Source organism: Pteropus medius, unplaced genomic scaffold (assembly GCF_902729225.1).
Source record: "Pteropus medius unplaced genomic scaffold, Ma_sr-lr_union100, whole genome shotgun sequence".
NCBI lineage: Eukaryota > Metazoa > Chordata > Mammalia > Chiroptera > Pteropodidae > Pteropus > Pteropus medius.
In genome coordinates this window covers 11,533,895-11,539,873 of record NW_024352786.1, presented here as the reverse complement: position 1 = coordinate 11,539,873, position 5,979 = coordinate 11,533,895, and the positions used below count along the sequence as shown (strand labels likewise).

The 5,979-nt window shown below is 30.0% G+C and overlaps 1 pseudogene; it reads left to right on the top strand.

Annotated features, from left to right (window-relative positions):
• The first annotated feature begins 5,536 nt into the window (after positions 1-5,536).
• Positions 5,537-5,656, top strand: LOC120591333 (uncharacterized; annotated as a pseudogene).
• The last annotated feature ends 323 nt before the right edge of the window (positions 5,657-5,979 follow it).

The window sequence follows — 5,979 nt, the reverse complement described above, 5'->3', positions numbered from 1 at the left end:
TACTTTCCAAGAAGTATATACAATGCAATGAAGAGATGGAGTAAGAGTTATTAAATAATTTAAAAATTACCAATAAGTGATTGGTAGTAATAAATATGAAAACATAAAAAATATTACTTTTAAACCAATTTTGATGCACTTTAAGGTTTAATCATACAATCCAGATCTTATTATTACAGTTTTTTCTATATAATTTTTAGAATTCATTCCTTAGCTATGAAAACTTTCAATTTACTGTTAGTTTTTAATAGGCCAAAAGTTAAAGGTACTTGTACAGAAAAATAATTAAAACCTATCATTTAAATGGACTAAAAGAGACTTTTCAGAATAAAATGAGGTTATATATAATTACGTAAACCAAATTAAATAACACAAAGTCTCTGAATTTGTAGCAGACACAAATTACTACAAAGAGAAACTGTGAATTTCAATTTATGCTATCCTTCAAAATCTCCTAGGTAGAGTTTACAGGCTAAATATGTAGCTAATGTGATTAAAATGCCAGAATGTTCAGTAATGAGGCCAGAGATCAAAATTAATCATACGAATTATGAACAGGAAAGAACCTGGAGGGGTATGATGATATTGAATATAAAGATTAAACTTAAAATTACATGAACTGTGGCTTCAAGCATCAAAGAAAAATAAAATAAGAAAAAGAAAAATATATATAGTTCATCCACAACTATTGATACATTTTATTCTTTCTTATTTTTATTCATTTGGCTAATGCATATTGTTGTTGTGTACGATTGTGTGTACTTAAAATAATTAGAACACTTAATGAGCTAGCTCCTATAGACAGAAGCTTGAACCACAACTTCCATAAAATCAAGTGAGCTGTTTTGTAATTCAACTCATTTTTTTCTAGGACAAATATATAAAAATTGTGTTAAGTTTCTCACTATATCTTCCTCAAGCTAATGCTTTTATGAACTCCTCCCAGCCCATCTCAAGTATGTAAGTATCTTGAAAGTAAATATCACATTTTTCCTCATTAATCAGGGCATTTTTCCTGTTCGATTCTACTTTTTCATTTTACTTGATCTTTTCAGTATCTTCTAAGTCAATAGCTTATAACTAGATTATATTAATGAATCATAAAAGTTGCATCATTATGGAGGAAGTAATGGTATTTGTCTGAGCTCCCTGAATGCTATACATGGTACAATCACATGTTACAAACAACTAAGCCATGTGTGATTTTCATCTAAGGACATCATTGGAAGGAGGAGCTTACCGAATAGAAAATGTTTGAAACCCAAAACATTTGATTTAATATAGAATATCTTCACTTAATGTTAGTGGAGAAGAATGTCTGCTACTGCTAGGGATTGTAACATTAATATTTACTGAGAGAATACACTGTCCTATTTTTCATATGCCCAATTACATTTAATGACCCAAATAACTGAGCTAATTGATATCATCATTATGTTAATTTTCCACATGTGAAATGGGAGGCTAAGAAAGTTTGAAAAACTTGACTTTTAAAACATTGAAAAGATGACCTTTGAAGGCTTATTCACACATTTAACTATTACAAACTAAAGCAACGTAAAAATGTTGATGGCAAATTTTACTCTCCTATTTTTTTGTATATTTACCTCCTAATTCTATAAAATACATGAATTGAAATCACAGATTTCTTCTGATTAAATTAGATTCATCTTATTTTATATATATGGTGCTGTTATTTGGAAGAGCGAATAAGTGATTTAATTAAAAATTTGTGATGATTCACATTCATGAACCTACTTCTCAAACAACTATGAAATTATCTGTCTCTTATAACTACCAATTTTCTCTTCCCTCCCCCTGAACCTACCACCTCTCCAGAGATTTTTCTGTTGTTTGATGTCACAATTTCCTTCCTGTTTGAATTTTTAAAGCTTTATTATACATATATGTATATTCAAATGGCACATGATTCAGTTTTGAACAATATTTAATACCATATTTCATTCTTTCTTCTCTACTTCCTCTTTGGCAACTCAACATTGTTATTAGAATTCATCCATATTTTTGCATAATTACCCCACCATAAGATATACATTACATGAAAATGTATACACACATTATATATACATTAAAAATTATGTATACATTAAAAAAGTGACCTGTATTTTTTCCTATCAAGTATTTGAATTTTTCCAGGTTCTTTTTTTAGACTGACAGAACAATGGTATAAATATCTTTTTCTTTGTCTCTTGTTTCAGGTATGGTAAAATTTATCTTGGTTGTACCAAGAAGTATAATTGTTGAATAGTACAAAATGTGGCTACTCAACCTAAAAAAATAGTACTAATTTATATGTAGAGCATTCTATGCTTCCTACCCCTTGGAAATGAATTAATAACCCCACTGATCCACATCATCTCCAGCATTTGATATTATTAATTTATAACAATTAATTTATAATTTGATATCAACAGAGTTATTAATTACTTCCAATAGAAAATGTATAAAATGCTATTTTAAAAGTAATTTTATCACTGAGATTTTAGCCTTTCTTCAAATTATTTTGGCAATTGGTATTTTCTCTTCTGTGAACTAATTTTCCATGACTTTTGTTTATTTTTCATTTGTGTTATTTATCTTTTGTATTATTGGTTTATAGGAGTTTGTAACTCTTGGTATCGATTAATAATATATTCTGTCAGTTTGATATATAAAATGCAAATATCAAATATGAAATAAAGTGTGTAAAAGGAATATATAATTTGTGTGTATGATTGTGTATGAGGTAGTAAGGGGGCTAAAAAGATCATTCTGTTTGTCTTGCTATGCTACTACAGCAATGATATTAAATGTGCAAAATTCTTTAGGCAAATACATATGTTCTTACTTTTATAATGAATCTCAATTTAAATTTTACTGTCAGTCTAAAATTCTTTACTAAATTTTAGTAAAAAAATATTTGTTAACCACTGTTATGATCAACATAATGCTTCAGAATTAAAGGGACTTTAATATAATATTACACTAGGCCATTATTTTCCTATGTTTTTATCAACTTCCATTTGCCAACATTGTTGCTTTTATTTCTATTAGAATCAAATAGGTTTGCTGAGCAATGTCCTAGCATACATATCACTTCAATTTTGCATGGGTTAGCAAAGAGCACTTTCTTAAACTTTAGAAAAAGTAGCAACACTATATTCATATTTTTTCTTGTCTGGCTAATATAATATAAATTGTTCGCCTTTCAAAATGTTTTATGAGTCTATAAGCCTTTGACCTTTTTATTACATTTTTATTATTACACCATCTAGAATAATTATATTTCCATTGTTCTCCTGTCAATGATCTTCCTCGATCTGGTCATAAATCTGAGCCTGTTGAATTCTTCCTGTTGAATTCTTACTGCTAACCTCACACCGGATCTAATTCATAGATATTCATTTTCTTTGGAACACTTATCAATACTTTTCTGATTCTGAGACCTTTAATGAATTTAGACTTCCTTAAAATTCTATTTCTTTTGGTGTCAAAATGATGATCAATTACCTGGCTCATTTTTCTCCCTTCAATTTTTTAACTTAAGGATTTTAATATATCTTTCTGATATTTCAATCAAAGACTGAAATCATTTCATTTCAGAGTAATCCATTTTGGATATTGAAAAAGTATAACTTTTCCAATTTTCTATGAAGGATTATTTTTTTCATTTGAGCAGTTCCCTCTCTTGCTTTATCTCATATACCTAATACCTAACTTTGCTGCAACTACTAGTCTCCTTCTTCCCCAAAATATGTTGCCTACAGAAATCCTGGAATTCTGTTTTGTTTTGTTTTTTCCTTTTCTCATGTTCCTTAGTGTTGCCACAATCCTTCATGTTTCATTTGAGGAAAAGCATTTTGGAATATTCCATTTAGATGTTAAAAGTTATATTTTCTTTACTTCTATAAAAACAGTATATAATATCTGGGGTTATCGAGTGGAAGATTATTAAATACAGAATGTAAACCTATTGTTTAGTTCTTGTAGTTGTATTTCCCCATGACATAAAAGACAATTGAGAAATACATGTAATTTAAGAGAGCATTTTCAAAGTAGTAGGAGTAAGATTTAGCGAGGAAAAATTTGGTGAAGGTCAAATTCTACACAATGTTCTGCAAATACGTTCCAATTTGTTTTGATAGATTGCACTTGACAATTAATTAGGACCTTATGAATAAACATTGAAAGGTAGATTTCATTAAAGAAAATATGGTTCAGCCCTAAAAGCTCTATGCCTTTAGAATTATAACATTGATTACGAGTTTCGAGACATTTAACTCAAAAATATTTCACAAAAGTTCAATGAAGACACAATCTATTTTAACTTCTTTATGATAATTTTTAGGTTACGTTTCAGTTGAAGGAAATCTATATCTCTATATCATCTATCATCTGTCTGTCTATCTATCTATCTATCATCTATCATATAATCATCTATCATCTATCATCTATCTATCATCTATAGGCAAAGAGAAATAGAAAGAGAAATTTCCCTTCAACTCAGATTATCGACTCTTTGGTTTACTTATATCCCATAATATTTTCCTTTATTCTACTTCTACATTCCAGCCTCATAGTTATCTTAAATTTATTACCACCAATAACTGCACCACCTCTAAAGTTTTAACTTTAATCACTGCACCACTAGACTGCTATATCCTAAGCACTTTTACTCTAGGATCCTTCATTCCAATATTTTAAAAATCTTGTCAACACATCCAGGCCATTAACCTTACTACTTTTATAAAACAAACAAGGAAACAAATAACAACAAAAACATAATGACTTCTCTTACTTAAAATCTGTAGGTGTATAAATTGCAAATGAGCACTGAGGAACAAGGAGTTAAAACAGTTATCCAATGATTGTTTTGCTTCCTTGGGAATGTGGAAAAACCCCTTTGTGTCAAGGGAAGAAAAGAGAGCATGAATCCATGCTAATATTCTTGTCAACTGGACTTCCAAGTAAATAGACTAATTATATTTATTAGAAAGAAAGACCACATCTATAGGATATTCTATACCTAAAGGATATCTTATACTAAACAAACCTCTGAAACTCTGAGGCATGGTTCAGTGGATAAAAATCATGTAAGCTATGCAATTGTCTTCAATATAAAATAGGTATGTTTTATAACTCAAAATTTTGCCTGCTGTGTGAGGTGACTTACAGTCCTAATTAGAGACTTCACTTATAATTCTGGGCCAGAGAGCACATGTCTTATGCAGAAAGGCAGGACCTAAGAAGCCACCCTCAAAATTCCAAATCTCTCTCTAATTCTTCTGACCCTCTTAAATAACTACTTAAATTATTTGCCCATCTTGATCTCTGATTCATGTAATTCTTTATGTGATCCTTTGATTTGGTTCCTGTACTCATTGTTTTGCAGGTATCTTCCTTCACTTTAATGAATATGTTTACTTTCTTACTTTCCAAAACAAGTATTTTGTACCTCCTCTTCCTTCTTTATACTTCAGACACACAGAAGGAAGCTGAAGGCTTTACTTTACATTTGTTTAAGAACAAAGATATAGTCTACGGCCATACCACCCTGAACGTGCTCAGTGTTGTCTGATCTCGGAAGCTAAGCAGGGTTGGGCCTGGTTAGTACTTGGATGGGAGACCCACCTAGGAAGACCAGGTGCTGCAGGTGTAAAAATAATTTTAAAAAAATTAAAAGTTAAAAAATTTTTAAAAAGAACAGGGATATAATCAAGTGGGAGTTTCATAACCCTATGCATTTAAATATATCAATCCACTTGCAACTAGACTAATACCTTCTCCTGTTCCTTCTCTTAATATAACACATTTCTGAATTGTCCAAGGCTAATTCCTCTTTGTGCTCTAGATTCAAAATATTCTAATCATTTAATAATGTTGCTCTGACAATTATTCTCTTTCCCCCATGTCATCAAATAAACTCTACTTGCTCATTATCATTAGCTAACCTTATGGTCTATTATTTTTCTTAATGTG